The following is a 22,205-nucleotide window of genomic DNA, read 5'->3' as shown; positions in this document are numbered from 1 at the left end:
TGTTAATGTGAATTAACCAATGCATTTTGAAAGCACCACCATTTATTTTCTTGGTCCACATATGTCCTGTAGGAATTGAACGAAAAAGAAAGGTAGAATCCCAAGATATTGAAATATAATCCAGTGGATGCTGATGGATCTAGTGGTCCCTTAGAGGCCACTGTTGACCACACTGGCTGTGTATGGCTTAAGCTTCCTTTTACATTGAGATTGTGGGGAAAAAACAGGGTCTGTGATATGCTGAGCTATATCATGTCAGGAAAACTGCAGCCTTTTCTGGAGAGCAGCACCCAGCATTTGTAGTAACCAGGCTGTTCATTTAACGTGTACTGGCTTACTAAGTAAAGTAAATTAAAGGCTGAGGTGGCAACAACGATAAGCAGCAAATTTGTTTGTTCAGTAGGGAGCTGGAACGTATCAGCTCATGCTTTGATCAAGTTAAATTGAGGGGTTTCAAAGTACACACAGGAAATGCTCCAACAGATTAACTTTGTCCCTGGAGGTTTGTCCCAGTCACTTTTCAGCCTTCTGCCCTCTGTTATCTGTTTCGGCAATTCTGTAACTTTAACCTCAGAGAATCCACAGAGAAAAGTGACAGTGTTAAAGGTCAAGGGTTGACTTCTAGGGTGATGGGCATAAAGTCTTGGTCTTAAGAGGCAGGCTATTGGGCAGTCTTTGGTTCTTTACAAAAAGCGAAAGAAAGGGAGAGGAAATGGAAAATTAAATGGTTTTTAAAATCATTAGCTTTAAACGCAGTTAAGGTGGTAAATCATTACTACAAATCAGTATCCCCACATGCTGTGGAGATCAGCACATTGAAGTCTGGCTGCTGAACTCAAATTCAATTGACTTCAGTTCAAAGAAGGAACAAGGTTTCCCTGAAATTCTCCCCATGGACACGTTTATAAATAAGCACTTTTCCTACAGGTGGGTTTTCCTCTGTCTGAAATAGTGCCTGTTCACACTGCAGCCAACCTCTCTGTGAGCAGGTTATCTTCACAAAGCTTGTAGGAACTTGATTTCTTTGAGAGATCAATGGGTTGAAATTTGTCAATAGGTTCAAAACATTTCGGGGGTGTGGAAGTGACGAAGATACAAGCGCATGCAGCAGGATTGCATAAGCCTCATTTCTGCAGGAATCAGGAAAAAAAGTTGCAGCAATATAGAAATAAATAACTGAGCAGGCATAATTCCTAAAAAAAATGCCAGTAGGTAGCCAAAACCTCATTTCTGCTGAGGGCAGAAGGAAAGGGGAGATCTGTCATTTTCCTCAGTGTTTAAGTATTTCAGCCTGTGACATCTGCTTTTTGAGAAGTGAGGACATTTCAGAGATAAAAAACACTTCTCTCTGAAATAAGGAACATGGAATCTTCTTATCCTACCAGGGAACAATAAAATCTCCTGAAACTGGTAGATGAGATAGCATTTTTTCTGTTGCTAATAATGCTGTTCGGCAACACGGATCTGTTCATGAAACTCAGTGCTACTCATGCTGTGTCTCATCCATCCTGTGCACTGTTTAAAGCTGGCAAGCTATTTCACTGTCAGGGATTATCAATGCAAACACAACTATACAGACCAGAGAGGTACCTACATCAGCAGGATGAAATAGTCTCCATGCCCATAACACTTCTGAGTATCCAAGCCTGGCCCTACAGGGACCTACCTGGCAGAATCCCACTCTAGTCACTAAATCTGAATCAACTACCAGCTCAGTTAGTACACAGCATCTCAAGTGGAATTCAGAAGATAATGTCTATAAAATCCCTTGTGTGATTGCAAATCCCTTTGTCCTTGCAAAAATAATTGGCTGAGATGGGTTTTTAATATATTTGAAAAAATATGTAGTATATTTGAAAAATAATATAATATTCTAAGAATATTAAAGGCAGAGGTTTTGCAGTATTGAAGAACATAATAATTTCTTATTTTACTGATGACCTATGGCACCACAGATTCTGAGAGTTATTTTCTCATCAATACAGGACCAACTAGAAAATCCTGCTGTTTGGCAGAGCACAACCCCTAACCCAGGGAAGTGACCTATTGACTTAAAAACAACAGCAAATCTAACTGGTCTGCTAGCCCAGTTAATTTGTTCTGTTATACTTCCCTGTTGTAGGAGTTAAACGTTAGGAACTTCAAGCATAATCCCAGAATCCCAAAAATACCTCCTTCTCTCGATTTTCAGTTCAGCTTTGTGTTTAAACAGCATTGTCTTCCTATGTATCTTCTAGACTTTAAATCCTGCCACTTGCAAGCTATTTCCCTTTAAAGATGGACACATGAACAAAGAAATTTTCTTTCTCTATGACAACTTGGGACACTGACCACGGGTGCTGCTGATTGCTGTGCCCAGGGTGATGTGCTATGGCATGAAGAGCTTGGTTAAAATTCAAAAGGCTTGCTGCACATTTCCCCTCCTATTTAGCATCTTTATTTGCACTCCTCTCTGCACAGCCTCCTGGACAATCCCTTCATGCTTACGGTTTTCCTGACCCCTTCATTATCCTACATTAACTTCTTGTTAAAGACTTTCCTGCTGGGAAACCTAGAAACTTTCTTCCTTCCCCCAGTGAGATCTTAACTTAGAAAGAACAGTTATAGCAATAATTCAATTTAGAAAAGAAAAAAAATAAGACAGCTGCTCAGCCATGCTATTCAGCACTGATTTTTTTTTTTTTTTTTTCTTTTCAACCTTCTTAAGTTTTTCACATTTTTTTAGGAATGGAATCTGTGTGGAGCAGAAATTTTGTTCTCATTTCTGTTGAAAACACATAATACTAGTTATTCATGCAAAAGCAGTTCTAAATTTAAACAAAAAAGTAAACCATAACCTGAAATCCTTTTTTTTTTTTTTAGAGCTAGCAATCACTCCAGACAATTCAGTGCAATTTTGACTGTAAGTGCACGAGCTTAGCTTTTTGCTTGAGACAGATCAAAAATACCCCACAAATAAACTTTCCTACAGTATTTCCAGCACAGCCTTAAAACGAGCCAGAGACCAAAAACAATCTTCGAAGTCTGTTGCACCGAGGCAGGAGGTCAAAGTGCTCGTACAAATTGGTAAAGAAGTCACGTTTTATCAGTGACACTGCAATTACGGACGTTTGATTTCTGTTTGTAGGACAAGGTCCTCTCATTGATGGAGAACCCACCGGGCATGGAAAGAAAGGGATCTTTGTGTGAGGAGCAGCAGCACATGACAGGCATCCTTGTGACCGGCCGGCTGACCCAGCCCAGGCTGCCCAGGCTCGGGCTCTCCCGGCTCTCGCTGTGTTCCACCCCCATCACTGGAGTCTGCTCAGCTCTCCACAAAAAAAGAAAAAAATAAAAATATAAAAACCAGACAAAAAAAACACACCAAAACCCAAACCGAAAACCAAACGCACAGCAACAGCTTTTGAAAGAGGTGGCTGTGCTCATGGTCAAAATAAATTAAGGAAGAACAAACTACAGCCCCCCGGGCAGTGCTTGGCCTGGCTGTCCCCTGAACAAGCTTGTTTCTAGATTGCAGCAGGTATCTTTCCCAGAGCTGAAGGGCTCTCCAAGGCAGTGATTTCCTTTTCTTTTTTTCCCCCCTCAGGCATTTCAATGGGATAGTTAAAAATAAATGAAACGAATCAATGCCTTTTGGCTGCTGCTGTTTCAGCTGATGCCTCCTCTAGCAAAACACAAGCTTGATATGGTGCCTGAGAGCTCTTCTCGAGACAAAATGGGCTTCTCCACACAAGATTTTACAACTGCAGCCTTCCATCCTTATGACTTTGAGTAATGTTTTGCTTCTGAATGTTTATGCTTCCCAGCTATGAGTGAATATAGGAAATAGCTCTTCTGTGCAGTGGGAAGCAACCTAACAAGCCTGAGCTACATGAGGGCACTGGAGGAGTTTACAAATGTGTGGAGAGCGTGTGATGAGCAACCCAGGGGATGGTACCATTCAAGGGAGTCCTCTGACAGAGCTGGGGACAGCACTGTGCCTGGAGAGGAGCAGACAACCAACCCGAGCAAAAAAAGGGGCATCTTAACCTGCAGCTGAATGTAGGTAGCCAAATCTCTGGTCTTGGCTGTGGTGTTGTTAGGTTTGAGGGAAGATCTATAGGCAGAAGAAGGCAAGCTTGTCTGACCTGGGTTTTACAGGGCCAGTCTTACCTTAAGTAGGCACCACAGGAAGTGGATGAGTGGAGGAATAAATAACATGTTGAACCAATGCAGAGCTGGGGAAGAAAAAGTCTCCTTGGGGTTAAAATTTTGTGAAATTCTTGTTTTTTTCTGGGGAGAGAGGCACTTATTGGTTGGGGACAAAACAACATTGGTGGAGACTGAAGGGGCTGAAGATGACTTTCTGGGAGCAGGGTCCAACCCCGACAGTATCCCCCAAAAAATTCAATTCAGCTCTTGCAGGGAGTGAAAGTTTAGCTCTACCTCCAAGGCAGAAGCTAAAAGAGGGGCTGGAGAGGTCAATTGCTCTGTTACATATAGGGGCTGAAGGAAAATTACCGTGTGCACAAACTTAACAGCCACTGCAGAATGTCAGGGTGAATGCCACCTTTAACAGTGATCCTAAAAAAAGCAAATGATTATGTGAAGAAAGCAAATGGCAGCATAATGTTTTGAAAGTCCTGTCAAACTAAATAGTTTCCTGTGGTTTTGCAAGAATGGAGTGGCATGAGTACCATTAATAAAAAGCCCCCTACCATCAGAGATCATATAAGGATGAATTCAGTACTGCCCTTAGGCATTTTACAGTAAGCCAGAACACGTTTTTGATGGTAATGATGCCTTAGGCTTTAACTTTTATATTTTTCAAATCCTGTACTGTCCAGTGTGTAACTCTGGTTTCATGTGGCCTGTTAGCTGCTGCTCTCTCATGCTGGTTAGACATAACAAACCCCTCTAAGTTTGCTCTCCAAGGACACCTAGATTGTCCTAAGCCCAAAATGTGTAAACTAAAATCCTAAGAAGGGGAGGTAAACTTGGGGAAATTACATCATTAACTGAAGTTATAATTGGAGAATTAACCCTGATCCCCAAATGGACCAAACTTATGAAAGGGAAAGAACCCGTGACCCAAGGTCCATCTTGGGTGTAGCCTTTTGACTGCCCAGGGTGTACCTTTGAAGGCCTTTAAATAAATGCCTTCTTTTATTCTCTTACTCTTGTCTAGTCTCTGTATTTTAGGTGGCCACCTCAGGCATCAGTTGTTTGGCATCCCCAGAAGGGACAGTGAGGCTTCCAGAAATCTTCTGGACTGAGAAAGATCCAGCTCAGCTCCAGCCCCACTGCCAGCACCTGAGACATCAGTAAAATGTAAGAAGATTTACATACTGAACATTTTAGTAAAAAGAGAATCAGAAGAGGAGTACAGCCATAGTCTGCTGGTCAAGGCAGGGTACAAAGTTCAGCATTCCACAAAATCTATCTCACTGGCCAAAATCTAGTCTGAAAGCACTCAAGAGCAGTCTGTGAGTAGACTCTACAGTGATAGCACTCCACAAAGGATGCAGCCCTTAACAGCCTGCCTGTAAAACAGAAGCAGATGACAAGAGCAGGGCAGGGAACAGAGTTCAGCATGCAAGAGATCAAGCACGTGGTAGCACAGTAGAGGGACTGGATAGGTAACACCTCTGCCCCATGGCCTCCGAGCCTAGTGCGCCAGTGACACGGTGACGCAGTGCCAGCACAGCACACCTACACACCGACACGAAAGCAGTCTGGCCTTCTCAGCATGAGGGGATCACAGAACTGACTCAGAAGAGGGGCCACTTGGCTACTGCTCTGTCCAGGAAGACCAGGACCAGAGGGGTCCACTGGAGGACACACTTGAGCCTGGCAATGGGAGGCATCAGGACTAGCACCAAAGGGCCTGTCCTCACCATGAACACTGTCCAGACTGGATGTCCCTCAAACGGTTTTAACTTCCCTTTGAGTTCATGCCTGTTGGCCAGAGAGGAAAGGAAGTTGTGCCCAGTGGTATCCTGGCCATGCCAGTCAAACACAGGCTTCTCTTCCCACAGTGCTCAAACCTGCCCAGCACAGGGGGACTGACACCCATCTCCTCACCAGGACACCCTGCTTGACCATCCTCAGGTGGCCACTGTCTCCTTCTGCTTCACCACTGCCTGCCCAGCTTCCCAATCCCTGGGCTTGGCCAGGCAGTGCCCAGGGCATGGGGCCAGCCTGTCTTCTCTGATCAATACCCAGCTGTGGGATGTTCCTCCACCTCCCTCCAAAACCCCACAGTGGTCTAGCAGACAGGGAAAGCAGCATGTGGCTGGCTAGCCCCAGGCTCCCCGGCCCTTCAAGAGGAAGGCAGCAGGCTCTCTTACACCATCCTTCAATAATTTACTAGACAGGCAGTAACAGCTTCCCCCTCTGTTGCAACAAGCAAGTCAAAAACAGTAGAGCAGAAGCATCCATCTCTGACATTCCTGCAGGTTTTCTGTAATGGATCACTTTTGATTAATTAGTGAAACAAGTTTGAAACAGCCTGCAGGATACTTGGTGTGTGCTTGTGTCTCAAACTGGAACAGGAAACCGAATTTATCTCTATAAAACATGAACATAAAAACTCTGCCCTTATTGTTTCCACTTTCACAGGGGTCCTCCATTCTCTGCTATCCATGTAGAAAAGAAAAAAAATCTAAAACATCTTTGCTTTTGTACTAGAACTAAAAATGAAAAAAAAAATTGTTTTGCTCACCTTTCCCTCTCTGATCTGTGAGCACAGAGCCATTGCTTGACAAAATGTAGCACAAACACACAGCATGGCATTTCTTCTGCACGTTTGCTGTCTAGAGTTTCCTCAGTTAAAAACTGAGCCAGGGACTGGCTTCCCACAGCTGGTTACCAGTTCAGCACTTGAAGCACAGCTCCTCTTTGACAAAGTCCCACGATGCTGAATGTGGTACCAATCTCAAGCCTGCCTAAGCAACACCAGCTCTGGAGTCTCTTGAACAGCAGCACACACTGTGAAGAGAATGTCTTAAGATGCTCACTCAGAGAATTTTTGTTAATTTTATTATATGTTGCCCAAACCACCAGAAAAAAAAAAAATTGGTTAAAGACAGCAACTTTCTCCTTTTTTTTTTCTTCTTTTCCGAGGAATTAATCTCAGGCCTTGCACGCTTTCCCACGCTCGCAGATTGCGGGTTATAAACGCGTGGGAGTAATGCAGTTTCGATCAGTCAGGTAGGCTGGGTTTCTGTTAGCTGGCTGCATACCTTTGAGCCCTATCAGCACACAGTGATCAGTGGAATTCCTGGCATTTTTGTCATAGCATCAGAGGCAGTACTTTACAGAGTAAATACCAATGACCTGCTGTTCTGTCAGGGCTCTGTACTTACCTTTTATTTTCAAGTCAAAGGTTAGGCCTATTTATGTAAATCCTCAGCCATGGGCCAAGTAATCTGACCTCCTGGTTTTCATTCTCCTAATTGTTTCAGGTGTTTTTCTTGAAAAGTTTGGTCAGTTAAGGCTAGGGATCTTTTTTTAAGGCGCCTTTGAAGGGCTCTAGGGGCTTTCATAGCCCACCCAGTTTGCAAAGTGGAAACATCAGTGACCTGATGCCCTGGGCACTTATTTAAAATTCATTACCAGGAAATAAGGTTTTGATATATAGCCCCTCTATGCTGAAGAATATCTTAGGGAACATATGCATGCCATTTTTTACTTTGGATTATGTGATCTCTGAAGCCACATAGAGAGGCAATAATAAATTACACTCCTGTTTGCCCTTCATTTCTAATAAGAACGTTATTCAGCTGTAGATAGTTTTGACTTCCCACATGCTGGCCACTGCTTCCAATTCCTTTGTTACTTCACGCTTGGCCGTGCCATTTTATTCATAAAAGGGTGTCCGAAGCTGTATAACAAGAAAAAGAAATTTACTGGTCTTTTTCAAGCCCTTTCTCTGAGATTCAGCCCTGCTTATACTCTAAGATTAAAAAGCAAGATGAATGTCTTCTGAATAAGAGAGAAATACAGCCAGTTTACTCACACATAAAGGAGCACAGATACTCTAGATTTTGTCCCATCGCCCCTGGGCATAGAAACTTTGTATTTCCATATGGCCAGAACCAGCCATAGATAGCTCCACAGTGGGAGTAATTCTCTCCCGTCTTCAGGAGTGACTTATCAGATCACTGCTTTCACTTCTGACCATGGATAAACCACATAAAATGCATGTTATCACATTTCAGTATTTATTTCTTCCCTAGTCTTCCTCCAGTTAAGTGTCACTTTGAGGTATGCACTGGAAATGGATAATTAATATAAGAATAATATGTTCTTTAACTGGTGCTGATACCAGAGCTCATGCAACCATCTGAAAGCAGCAGCTCTAAACTGGAATTTGGCTTCTGCAATTTAGGTCTGTGGGGACCAAAAGCACAATCAGAGAGCTGAAGTTTCAACTTCTGGGCCACTCATTATGCAGCTAATTCTCCAGGTGTATTCCTTTTAATTATTGGAATAGTCACTTGTCTGCTACTGATGAAAAAAGGGATTGTAAGAAACCAGGTTAAGTGAAAAGCACCATTTACATTCTTCACTGCTATGTGCTACTGACTTGAATTACAATGTTCATTTTTTCAACCCTCAGGTAACTACAGCCTCATTTTGGGGGGGGAAAATTCCTGCATCCCATACCCAGCAACAGAAGAACACTGAGGAAACATTGAAGAAGGAAGGTCAAGGCCCTCCACCTGAAGCCATTAGTAGTTAATGCATATAAGCTGGGATAGAGTTAACAGAAATTGCTACGGCAAACAGATGAGCGATGGAGGCATAAAATAATGACAACAGCTGGCAAATGGAAATAGAAGTCAAACTGTCAGAAAAGGTGAAATTACACTCAGGCTCTCAGGCCTTCATAAAATGTGGAACCCATACTTAGGAGAGAAATTGTACATTGGGACTTTTCCCCACCTCTCCTGATTTCACAGGCCACTTCCCACGCTCAGCCACAATTGCTCAATATCTCTGCAGTGACTGCAACTGTTACTTACATGCCAAATTTTGAAAATACTCTGACTTTCTTTGCATTGAAGGAGATGTCATTGTTTGGTAAGGCAAGTTCCTGGGGGACACCATCTGAGACCATGCTCTGAAGCCCTGTTTTCTACCAGTAATACCAATGTGCATGTTTCTGTTGATACTTCTGGGCGCCTTAAAGGAGAAGATGGGACCAAATCATTGCCATCCTGAGGTCTATTTATTTTCATACATAGCTATCTTCCTAAGATTAAATGGATGTGACTGCATGGCCTGCCTGTGCCCAGAAGATGAGCAATGATGTTAAGATTCATCAGCATTGGATGAGGCCAGGACACTGACACCAACCCATTTTCCTTCCCAAGATGTGACCAAAATAAGTCAGCATCACCTCAGTTACATGGCAGGGAGTCTTTGTACCTCTCTATATGCCCCTGTTGCCATGACCTGAGAGGGAGCCATCAGGGTGGTGGGATTTAAGCCTTCCAAGTTGGGAACCCACAGCATTTCACAGACCCAAATGGACACATGCTGATGAGTGCAGGAGTCCAGTTAAAGAGTCCACAGTCAGGTAAACGTGGATATAAAATATCCAAGGGGACTGAAGGTCTGTACATGGATGCAGTGGAGCAGGAGGAAGAGTAAATTGCTGTAAGTTGAGGTTCCCCAGGAGCTCAACCAATCCAAGTCCTGTCATTTACTTCTCACCCCAGCCACAAATTCCAGCAAGATGTTGTGTGCCAAGACCAGGCCTTGCTATGACCCTGCTATGAGCTGGTTCAGGGAGTCAAATCAGGTAAAAAGTAACTCTGCAGCAAAAAGCTGAGGCCTTTAAGAAGTTTAGTTCCCTGAACTGGCTCATGACATGACCATGCAAATATCAGTGCTGGCAAGAAGAGAGGGAGCAAGGTGCAGGACCAAAGCTCTGACTTGGACCTAAACCAATTTGGACACGAGCCCTTAAACAAAGGGCTAAACCAGTCTGTGTAACGTCACAAGCATGAAATAATTCCCCAAACTACTGCTCACATTCCTATTTACACAGCAATCCCCTGCTTCATAGGAGTGCATGAGGACACATCTTTCTGAGGCAACAAACGTTTTTCTTCCATGCAGAATAAACCCATTCCACACACCGCTCAAACGCAACCTGCTTGACCCTTAATTTTTCTACTGGGCCCCTATCCAGACATAAAAACTGAACTCTGAGGGCTGTTAAGCAGGGCTAGAACAGCTGACCAGATCTCTGCCAGCCTTTACAAGCTTGTTGAAAGACAAAAAGAGCATTCCAGTTCAGCTCAGTTGGGCTTGCTAAACCACAGCGCTCCCAACCAAGTCCAGCAGGTTTTCACTCAGCACTATTGTTCTTAGGCACATGGTAGACACAACTTACTTGCTTCCTATTTTCTTGTTTTGTTTTGTTTTAAAGCGTTTCTTCTCGTCCCTCTCTAATTCCTGGCAGTGTTTCATGGGATTCTGTGCTTTAAACACACAGCTCTCAGAACCAACAATTCTTCTACAGATATTTCTCCTCTGTAGTCATCCCTTTTCTCTTTAGAGGCAGCACGATCCTATATCACTTTTGAATAAAAGATATATGATCCCTGACAGCATCTTGGCCTTACTCCATAAAAGCACACTGTTTTATTTACTGTCCATGTAAGCCTGCCTGGGAGATATAGATAGAGATATAAGGCATTTTCTATTGATATTTCATTTAGCATTAAAATTTTTTAATGTACTTCTGTCAAATGTCCACCTTCATACTACAAGTTAACTGATGCTTTCCTACTTACTCTTTCCCATGGCTTCTGATTTCATGGTTTGCAGAGCCAGCTGTGCACGTAGTGCATGCACCACCTACCTCCCCACTGACTGGGTTATCCTGTTTAAAACACCATTGTGATCCTTGGGTGCTTTACATGGGGTTGTGGCAGCAGCAGTTTTGTCTTCTTGGTCAAACACACAGAAAGACATACCCCACGTCCTGCAGCAGCCATTTTGCACGCTACCCAAACAACATTTTCACAAACAACATTTTGTACACTTCCCAAACATGGACCAGATCCCACAGCTACAGAATACAGCCTTGGGATCCTCACTGATGCAACCAAAAGAGCTCTGCCTCAGAGCTCAGTAGGGCATGGATGAGACACAGGCCTGGTCCCCAGCATGGTCTCTGGCTGGGCACTTCGGGGTTGGCTCCCAGAGCCATCCCAGCTGGTGTTTGCTGCTCCACAGCTCCTTCCCTGTCCACTCCCTTCACCAGGCAGGCGGGGTACACCCTGGCACAGTGCAAACTGGTGTGTCCACATGAGCAGACGTGGCCAGAGGCTGTGTCTGTGTGGTGCATGGCAGTGCGTCCTGCAATCTACAAGCAGCCCTTGTGTCCAGGACAAAAATCTCCACTCAGAGAAGGTGTGAGGACAGCACGAGTGGAAATACCTGTGCAAGCTTGCATAGCTGCCTTAATCCTGTGACACAGCCTCTCTCAGTTCTTGGTCTAAACATCCTCGATACATCCACATGCTTTTCCTCTCTTTCACTCTCTGCCAGGGGCCTCGACAACCAGTCCGGGCTCTAACCACAAGTTCACACACAGGAGAACTGGAATGGTTTCCAGCTCTGTCTTCACACTGCTTGGCTGGCGTGTGAAATGAGGCTTCATTCTCCGGGGAGATATTTGGGTCACAGTCAGGGATGGAGTGACCTACTTCAGTATCCTTGGGAATTACTTTTACTCTCCATTTCTGACTCAAGAGCCATGCCCAGACAGATGTATTACTGCAATATTGCAACTGTCCCAGTAAAACCTGCCAGCCTTGACTGATCTTGGCATCCCTCCTAATATCCCTGGAACCATTCACCCCTCCTGGCTGGTCTGCTGGCATGGGAATAGACGGAGCACCTCAGCAAACCTCACCAGGCCATCCTTGCCCTTTGGTAAATGCGCAGGATCAGCCCATTACAGAGGGACGTTTCAGCATATGCAATGCAATTATGTCAATATCAAGACACGGCGGATTTCTCTCCAACGAAATTTCATCAAATCAAGAAAAATGTCCTAATTCCTGCAGCAGTAAGTTGTCTCCCCTCCCCCTCAGATACAGCATTAACCTTCTCTACTCAGCAACCCACTCACAGGATTGCTGATAGCTACTAATTAAAAAGGTTTTTAACTGGCTGCAAAACTGGACTGAGTGAAATGATGAGTATCACTGCTATAGATATGAATTTTGATTTGGATCTCTGAAATAGTCTCTCTCTATATATATACATACATACATATATACACAAACATCCTTACTTGCATGTTTTTGTATATTACACAGAGCATGGCCCTTCTGTGGGTGGGTATGAAGGAAAAGACAAAGCTTGCAAATTCAAATTTCAGATGCCAAGTGGAAGATGAAGAATTTTTAATCCCTCAAAAATGCTCTTTCCACAGAAATCCATTTTCCAGGATTTGCCCAAGTCTGCCAAAGGGCGATTTCTTCCATCCTGTCCCCTACTGACAAGATCACAGCTCTGGACCCTGTCAGCTGAGACATCATAGTTGAAAGTAGCTGAAGTTTTGAAGCTCAGAGCCAGAGGTAATAAGTCTCTGAAAAGAGGAGCTAGTGTTAACTCTCATTGGATGACTCAGGACATTTCAGCTTTCTCCTGAAGAGCTTTGGATTTAATCTGTTCTTGTTTTCACACCCAGAAATGAAGCAGATTCAGCAGCTGAAGTCTGGTCTGGATGGCTGCGAAAAATGATTGAAATGCAACTTGAGTGAACCCTAGAGGCTCATTATACGGAAGGTACCCTCTTCAGTAGCAACTGGAAATATCATGCATCTGTTACAAAAAATACACAGTCCTTCTTCTTTGAAGCCAATTTCCAAAACAATTTTTCACATAAGAAAGGAGAAATTTTCTGAAAATAAAAGAAACTGCAATTCGCTGGGACCTGACAGAACTGACTGCAGCGTTGCACAGACATAGTCTGTCCTGTTTATAAAGACACAAAATGTCTCTCCAAAAAGCCTTCCTCCATTCATTTCTACACAAGCATGGTTTACACCCTCACTCTAAGGACTGAGCTTCATTTTCATACAATGTTTTTCTGCCTCCTCACAATGGAAGATCTTCCCCACTTACTTACCCCTTAAACAAACAAACATATCAAAGAGGTATGGGGTTTTTTTACATTTGTTTTCTAACTGGCTATGAATTAATTTATTTAAACTGATAGGCCAGAGGCAGATTTTTGGTTTTCTAAAATCTTATTGCTCAAATCTTAGTTTATGCAAAATGAGCAAGAGAAGTCAACTGTGCCTCAGTCATCACGGTTTTCAGGGAGGAGGGAGAAATGGAGATTACTTACTAAAATCTAGTTTTGATTTGTCTCAGAGGCAAATTAGCTTTCTTTCCTTCTAGCAAAGCAAGGTGTAGAACCGTTCCATCACTGGTCTCTTCTTAAAAGGGTTTCAACAAGAAATATGAACTGCGCCTTCATTTTCAATCTATAGAAGAGTTGTGGAAGTGTTTCTTTAAAGGAAAGAGGCGTTAAGAAATGTTATTGAAATGTGGGAAAATAAATAACTTTTATCCCTCATGATCAATATCAGTAAAGGTGAGGAGACTGTCAGAGGCCTAAATCTGAGGCAGAGCTGAAACTCCCCCTGTTGGCATCTGGTGGGCCATGCCTGGAAAACCATCTTTCCTCTGTTTTCACAAACCCTTGGGGATTTATTTCAAATGAACAGGTACAAATCCTCAGTTATTTTCTCCCTAATGCCAGCCAGGAGAGAAATTAGCCAGATCCTCTGAAATCTGTGCCACTGAGCCTCCCTGTGCCTCGCGCTTGGTGAGCTGTGAGATCTGAAAGTGGAATAAACCCACGTAGCGGTGCAGGCTGGTGAGGAGAAGCTGCAAAGTAAGAAGGAAAATTAACCACAGGGTGCAGCTCAGTGAAAAGCAAAACATTAAAGGAAAAAGAGCCTCCAGCCATCCTGAGAGTTTGGGGAGGAGGGAGCAGTGCCTGCTCAGTGGAGATGACAGGTATCAGGCAGTGCTTTTGCTAACAGCCTGTGAATTTATCCTTGGGTTCACAAGGTGGTGATGGCACTATCAGTTGGCTCATCCATCATCAGAAAAAAAACCCACCACAAATAAGCAAATTGATCTATGGAGTTGACCCCTATCCAATGGCAGAAAAAAAAAATAGGAGGAGGAAGAATTACATGTGTTATTCTGGCTAGGGGTAGCAAATGATACAAGTCATCGAATCCAGCTAATAAGCCCACTCACTTTGTGTCAGGGAAGCTACATATCCTGGAGGGATTCTTCAGGGACTGAGTTTCAGTCATCCTGCCAACTGCATTTGCTGTCATTTGGAGCAAATTCCTACAGCCTTTTCTCTTTTTTTTTGCCTGTCATAATTAACTTCCCAGGCCATCTTTATGCACAAGGATCGGGGTTAGCACAGGCAGTACTGTTCGCCTGCAGACTGAACATATGTTGTGGGTCTTCTTGTTCCCTCCTTGTACCTAATGGTTCTTCTAACTCTCAAAATTCAGAGTAATGCATCTGACAATGCCAAAGACAAGAACTAACGAGACTTTTACCACTGCAGAGCCAATACAACTGTGAGGAAACAAATCAGCACCGACTCTTCTGTGTGGACCACAACCACCCGTATCTGCTGACCTGCTGAGTGTAGAAACATTACTTTTGACACTGATGTCAAAACGATACTGATACTGTTTGATGGTTGAGTGTTTCTAGCATTGTTTGCCACAAATGTTTGCTGTTCCAAATATGTCGTGGAAATTACTGTAGGGAAGTTCTCTTTATATAAAATAATATCCCCATGACACAGCTGAGGGAAGAATTTATGTGGAAAGGGCTGGACAGCACAGACTTACAACATGTGAGATCTGTAAGGAGACATTTCTCCCTTTCATAAAAGGCAGCAGATACTGAGGATTGCCTTAAACCCTGCCCAGTTCATTCTTTCCAAGGGAGGGAGCATTTTGCAGTTAGGGTCAAACTCTGTTCCTCAATAAACATTGAGTGTGTCCTTTCCTCTGCAGAGTCCTACTGACCCAAGTGCAGATGCTCAAGGAGTGGAGTGCTACCCACAATTACAACAGATGGCAGGATCTCATTCTGCTGTATTGACCCTGCAATTCTGCAGTTCCTGCTGTATCTGTGCTACACTGGCAGGAGGTCTGCTCTGATCTTTCTCTTCTTGTGAAATCATTATCCCAAGAAAAGCTAGCTAGACATTAAATATTAAAAGAAATTAAACTCATACATGCAGTTGTCCTGACAATTCATTTTATTGACAGCAGAATTTTGTTCCTGCTTTTCAGATAAAAATGTGAAGAGACTACAAGAGTGTTTTAGCACTGCACAAAAAAGAAAATATAATTTCTGCCTGTTCACCCATGACAGGAAGAGTTAACCATAGGCACGCTGCTCCACAATGTACCACATCATGACCAGGAAGCTAATTTCAAGCATCCTTTACACCATCACTGAACTCACCAGCGTAGAGTTTATCACCTCTATGCAATGGCCCTGTGGCCTCCCCTCTCCACAATTCATGTTTGTGACTCAAGTGGTGCACACACATGCTACAGGCACCTGGCAGAGGTCCAAGGAGCTCACTCATCACTCCCCTGCTACGTCATTTCTGCACTGGACAAAACCCCATATGGACCTTGCCCATAATGGAAATCATATTTAAAACAGTCTTTTAATGATAAATCATTAGTGGGGGTGCTTGGAGGTCTTCCTAAGCCCTCAGCAAGCACAGGGGTGACAAAGGCACAGGGAAAGAGCAGTGGATGTCAGCAGGGAATCAGTGTCAGACCAGTGCTTGTCTGGGACAGGAGATCCCTGCAGAGCAGCCCTTGGCAACTGGATGTCCTGAGTGTCCTACTGGAGGCCACCTTACAGAGATGCACTATTCAACACCTGTAGATGCATTTGTTAAGTCACCCAGTTTCAGCTCAGAGGCATCAGCAGTGGTTGTCCCGAGATGCTGATATGCCAGAAGGACACATCCACAGCCCTGTGCATCCCCAGTGCCACACAGAAAAAGACACAGAGGGTCCACCAAGGAGACCAAGGCTGTGGACAGCACTTATAGCAGGCCCTGAGGAGGCTGCTGGTCAGGAGTTTCCTTCCTGGGCATCAGCTGAAGCTCAGCACAGTGGCCCAGAACTTGCTCAGATGTGAGGTGCTCATGCAGCCCCGTGATGCTGCTTCCCTGAGAGCAGCAGCTCCAGCAGTTTGTTTTGCTGTGATGGTGAAGCTCTGCTCTGAGTACAAGAACTTCATCCCAGGAGGGGAACAGCCACAAACAGTTTGAACGTGGTTTCGCGCCCTTTCATGAGCTGCACCCAGCAACAAATTTCCTTTGAGCATCCTTTGCATCCCTACCAGGCTAATGCTGGTCTGGCCTTAAGACCACCTGAGCATCCACTCTCTTTTCTCAAATGTGTTTTCAATGAAATACCTACTTTTGCTTTAGGATTGCTTTGAATGCTAAAGTGGTCGTCTTTATTTCTTCAGAACAAACTGTTTGCAATTTCACAGGTTTTGTTCTTTTCTGAACGTGCTATCTGCAAATGGATTAGCTTTACTTTTAGCCTCAAGTGCTTCTGTGCAGGCATTTCAAAGTGAAAGAACTTTGGAAAAACAATTTTCTAGAGTGCTTCAAGAAAACAAAAAATCACATGAAGTGACTTTGAATTATTCCACTGTATTAAATTACTTAAATGCTTAAAGCTGGAAGTTTTTTAGGTTCTTCTAATGGTTCGGAGAGAGAAATACATAAAATAATACTCCTTAATGCTTTCACTTGTTCTTTAGTCTCAAATAAAGTTCTCTAAATGCTTACAATGCTATGCTTTATTCATAAAAGGTGAAATTCATTCATTCTGCATAAATCCTTACTCATCAATCAAGGCAACAAGTAGGAAATGGAGGGAAGATAAACTGCACTGTTCAAAATAAGCAGACTAGCAGAGTGATTCAGAGCACTTAAAACTAGGCTCCTGTTCTGAATCATCCTCTAGAGAAGTCTCTCCTCCATTAAGTACACAGGGAGTTTTGGAGGCAAGTCTCCTTTGGCTGAAGTAAGCCACAATGAATTAGCCCCTTCATTCAGACCATCAGTTTCTTCACAGATCCATAATGTTCTGCTTCTGGATCCTCTCTCTACATAGCTTCACTGTGGGGTTAAGTCATCCCCATTTAGACAGGAATGAATTCCCAAATGTTGCAATCACCCTTGAAAGATGTAAAACACAATCGGCAGGAAAAATAATTGCAAACAAAGGAAAAAGTGAGAAGAACTGAATAAACAATAAAAATATCAGTGCCAAAGGACATTAGTCTTTGTTGTCTGGGGCAGCACAATGCACAAGGTCTTTCCCTTGTCTCTATTGCAGTAAGAAATGAAGGAAACCTGCCTGCACATATTTATTCATATTTAAAATACATTAGTTTGGCCATATTTGCAGCCAGTATGTATCCACTTTACTTGATCGTTTCAGCACCCACATTCCACCAAGCTGTATATTTAACAGTAAAATTCACAATTTGCACTGCTTGGTGTGCTACAGAAGCCATTCAATCAGAGAACAGAAATTATTTGACCGCAAATTTGCAACTGTAAATATTTATATCTAAGCATTTGTAAATGATGTGCAGTACAAGAATAATTGCCAAATCAATTCAAAAGGCAAAACTGAATAAATTAATGCATCTATGAATTATTCATGAATTTTACCTTCTCATATAGCAAGTTCATTATTTCTCTATGTAACCAGTAAGCGGCTAATATGTCTGAGTGCCTTGAAAATACCGATTAGTCTTCTGGATATACTATTCAGAGCTTTTAATCAACAGAAGATTTCAATAAATATTAAACTTTCAGTTAGGGAAAATATGAGAAATCTTGCTTCTAGGGATAATGCATGCTTATTCCAGATTATAAGGAAAAAGTATTTGCAATTTATCCAAAATATCAAGAGAATTTTCCATAGGTATTTTAGCTCAGATGAGTGTAATAATAAAGTGCTCAAGAATTAATTGGCCAGGAATTTTGCAGATTTGATTGATCTTGGGAAGATCAACCCAAAAGACAGAGCTTGACTGTTCCAAAGAGCTACACACTGTGGAGAGACACCATAATTTTCTCTAAAGGTTGGAGAAATCTCACACTTCTCTTGCAAGAAAGAAAAACCCAAGACACACCTCTTACACCTTGGAAAGTCTGTGAATGGCTTGGAGGCAGGAAATGAGAGCAGCTCCTGGAGAGTTTGCTGTTCAATTGTGAGATGGGGCTCAAGGACAGATGAGGGATGTTGGCCTCAGCTTGGCTCCCTTGTCCCCAGAACTGGGTGTGGGTTTCACCCCCCAGCCCCCCCCAGCACAGCCTTGGTGACAGCACAACATCTGTGCCTGTGGACTCAACACATCTCAAGAGCTGCCACAGCTGCCTCTGACCTTTCTTGGGGACTGTGCATTACATTCTGCTTCTGACTTCAGGCAACAGACTAGAAAGCAGCGCTGGAGGGCTGCATAATTTGTGCACCACTGGTAGGAAAAACAAGAGCAATAGTCTCTCTGGGAGGCATCTTCCTGGTTACTAAGGTACAAACACCAGGAACAAGATTCAGAGTGATGGGGGTTTGTCAGCCAAGTCAGTCAGAAATACTTTTAAAGCTTTGCAGAGGCTGAGGATGTTGATACAGATTTTATATTAGACTGGATTATCCCAATTATTTCCACTTGTTTTCTTGTGTTTTGTTTAGCTGTGTATGTGTTTGCATGAGAGAGAGAGAAGGGAAAGAAAAGGAAAACATTGCCAGGCACATTTGCCTACAGCTGCAGAGAAGGTCCAGTCTCTGATTTTATCTTCAGAGGGAGATGGCACTCTACAGTTAACCCATGCAGCAACTTCAAAAAGCAGATTGTTGATGACAGATTCTGGTTTATGAGACTGGATAGTCCAACCTGACAGGTTACTCTACAGTATGAGGAGGTGCTCTGCTTAGAAGTTTCCAGGACTGAGATATTTCCAGATAAGACCAACTTATCTCTGCAAGAAAAGGAGTGAGCAGAGGCTGCAGCACATAGGGTGTGTGCAGACTGACAAGACATAGTATCTTCTAGGTTTTGAGAGCCCCATTCAGGTATCCTACTTCTCCATGCTTTGCTTCATTTTGATGATGAGCTCAGAGAGGCAAAGGAAACACTTTTCAGCGCACGCTTACCTACAAGCAGTTTGAAGTCATACAGCATTGTGAAAGCAACAGAAATGAAGAAATTATAGAAATTAAAGGCCACAAGGCCACTTCAAAGCTGTCATCTAGCCCAGCCTTCCTTTGAGGAGTCAGTACTAAGTATTAATAGGTTATATGCAAAAGAAGTTTGTGAAACTCTGAAAGGAAGAGGGTAGTGTTGAGAGGGACCCCAGACTGCTCAGTTAGAACTCATTCCACTCTTCCATCATACAGTCTGTTCTGCCTCCACTGAAAACCACCTTAAGTTTCCTTTTGCTGTAAAGCTTTAAACCAAGCTCTGAGAAGATAAAATGGATAACTAAACTATTGTCAAATTTGTGCAATTCATGACACACTGGTAAGTAGATTTTTCTGTTTAAGTGTGTATTGGCTAAAGAGTTATGTACAGATAAGGAAAGCACAGTGAAACTAAGGAAGATACCTGTATTTCTGTATTGCCTGTGCTTTAAGAAAAAAGAAAATCAGAGTCTGTGTGCAAGATCATTTTTAGTTTGGTCAACACTGCTTTTAATAAAATGAATTCAGATTCAGATTCTGAAAAAGAGTTCAGATTAATTCAATATAGGAAACATGTGCTCATCATCAATCCATATCAGTGAAGTCATATGAATAGATGAAGCCACAGAATATTACCTTAGCCTGGGTGTATTTCCTTGGGCTCCTCCAGACTGTGGGAGTCCCAGGAAAACTCCCTGGGATGTCCTCTGCAGCACCTTGTCTCTCCACGGAACAATTCACTCCCACAAAGCAAGTCCAAGGAGACGAGGCACACCACACTGCACGTGGGCTTTAAGAGCTGTTACACTGGGCCTGTATCAATTAATTCAAAACAAATTTGGAGATGTCTTTAAGGTGACTGCCATAAGACAACCTTCCTAGCCCAATGCTTCACCTTACTAGGAGCTAGCTATAATGAATGAGTCGGCTTTGCAAAAATAAATGGAGCATCTACACAGAGGATAAATGGCCATCAGACCTAAACAAGGCATTTATCACAGAAGTACTGGTAAAGAACTTTTAAGGCTACCAAACTATTTAAAACTCAACTTCAGCCTAGGGTGACGTTTACATTTTTTGCAATCCCATGCTGCTGACAAAACAGTGTTGTTCCACTCTCATCTCTAAATCTTCCTCTCCCATAGTGCTGCTTAGCAGACACTACACACCTGGCATTTGTACTCCCCTTCCTAAATGTCACAGTTGGTTCATTGAACATCCTTTTGTTTATTCACCTATTCATCTCTCTGACAAGTTCTCTATTCATCTATCTGTCTGACCAAGTTCATTTTGAACTCTGATCATGTCCTCCAGAACATTTTGCAACTCCACCAACTGACGTGTCAAATTTTAAAAGCATCTCTTCCATCAGTCAAATTGTTTGTAAAAAAAAAGACGTATTTTTGCATCTTATTGTACATCAGAAGTAGCATAAGAGATATTAGAAACCTTCCAGCTTGATAGCACTGACTTTGAGAATAATTTCTAGTCATTTGTGAAACTGGCTGACAGTGATTATCATTTGACATCCCCTTGAGCAAATTAAAAAAACATGGTCATATGGAGTGCAGACCAGTTGTATTTTTCATGGAGTCTGGAGACCATTCAGGGCAGGAATGTGAGGAATCCCCTGACTGAACTTGATTTGTGAATGTGTTTGAGTTTCCAAATCCCCATTTAAAAAATGGACCACATTCTGTCATCACTGGCTCAGAGAAGAGCTCTCTCATGGCAAGTGTGAGGAATGCCCAGAGCCAAATATTTTGCACATTCAATTGAGGAGGAAACAGAGAAAACCTTCAGCTGTTTATTTGAAACCTTAAAGACCGTGCACAGTCACAGAAACTTCAGGTTAACTGTCAATCACTGTTAATGTATGTTAATAACAAACCAGATATGTGGCATCAGTGCAGACCCTTCACAGGCTTATTCCAGTCAAGAACATTTTATCCAGGTGACTTTGTCAGGGGGATTAATCACAGTGCAGGCTTCTCCCTCCTCATCTTCAATGTATGCAGCCAAGTGGGAGTCCAGAACCCCAGAGAAGTATTTGAAAAGTGTGAATGTTTGTTAAACCTTTTTTAAGCTTCACTTTTGTTCAAGGGCAAATTACAGCACAGCAAATCTCTGGAGTACTTCCTCACTTTGTTCAGCCCAAGCTTGGCAATACGAGGTTTCTGGAAACCTGCAGTTCCTGATGAATACCAGGAAGATTTTCTAGTTTCCTATCAGGCATGTATTAATTTGATTCAGTCCAAGCTTGGGGAAAAGTCTCTAGACAGAAGAGGAGGAGCTGTAGCAGTCACGCACCGATTTTCCCACTGGCATGTCCCACACCCTGGGCTAACCCAGGCTCTTGCTGGTCCCATTGGCATAATGCTCCATGTCATCCCTTCTGTGGGGTGGAAAACCAAAGTTTTCCCACTCCACAGCTGTCAAAATTGAGAACATTTCTCACTTGCTTTCCAAGGTATTTCTTCTGCACACCTTCCTGTACCCCCTGCATTCCTCTCTCCTTCCCTCTGAAACCTGCACATGGGGACACCTTTCCTTTATAATCTCTCTTCTCCCTATAGTCACATTTTTTTACTTCACGTTTGCGGGTTTTTAACCCAAAAATTTCCAGAAAAGATAGAATGATAGACAAACCCTAACTATCTTTCCAAGAGCAAATTGCTGTAACAGAGATATTTATTGAAGCAAGTGTTCCTCTGATTTATCACCCCACTCCCTCATTCCTACTGCTCACTCCTACCACTGAGGTTGTACGGAGCCAGTAATCCCTACAAAGAAAGAGCTTGACCTTTATCTTTTCCGATAAAGGATGTAGAAAGATTTGGTGCAATTTCATCAGATTTTCTTCAAACAGATTATCCTATCCCTACAGACACAACACAACAACCC

The 22,205-nt window shown here is 42.9% G+C and overlaps 2 long non-coding RNA genes across 3 annotated transcripts in view; one reads left to right on the top strand and one right to left on the bottom strand.

Annotated features, from left to right (window-relative positions):
* LOC138114374 (uncharacterized) overlaps positions 1 to 22,205 on the bottom strand; it is a 92,047-nt gene that overhangs the window by 60,135 nt on the left and 9,707 nt on the right. Inside the window, exon 2 of one of the 2 annotated variants that reach the window (XR_011152628.1) lies at positions 19,938 to 20,114. This is a non-coding gene — a long non-coding RNA (uncharacterized lncRNA). Of the gene's footprint in view, positions 1 to 6,703; positions 7,261 to 19,937; positions 20,115 to 22,205 lie in introns of those variants that run through there. The other variant, XR_011152611.1, reaches the window with a different exon arrangement.
* Positions 11,956 to 15,260, top strand: LOC138117738 (uncharacterized). Its single transcript, XR_011154837.1, has 4 exons — positions 11,956 to 12,073; positions 12,443 to 12,587; positions 12,701 to 13,169; positions 15,075 to 15,260. It is a non-coding gene; the product is annotated as an uncharacterized lncRNA (long non-coding RNA).

This window comes from Aphelocoma coerulescens, chromosome 1 (assembly GCF_041296385.1).
Source record: "Aphelocoma coerulescens isolate FSJ_1873_10779 chromosome 1, UR_Acoe_1.0, whole genome shotgun sequence".
NCBI lineage: Eukaryota > Metazoa > Chordata > Aves > Passeriformes > Corvidae > Aphelocoma > Aphelocoma coerulescens.
This window is presented reverse-complemented; position numbering and strand designations above follow the sequence as displayed.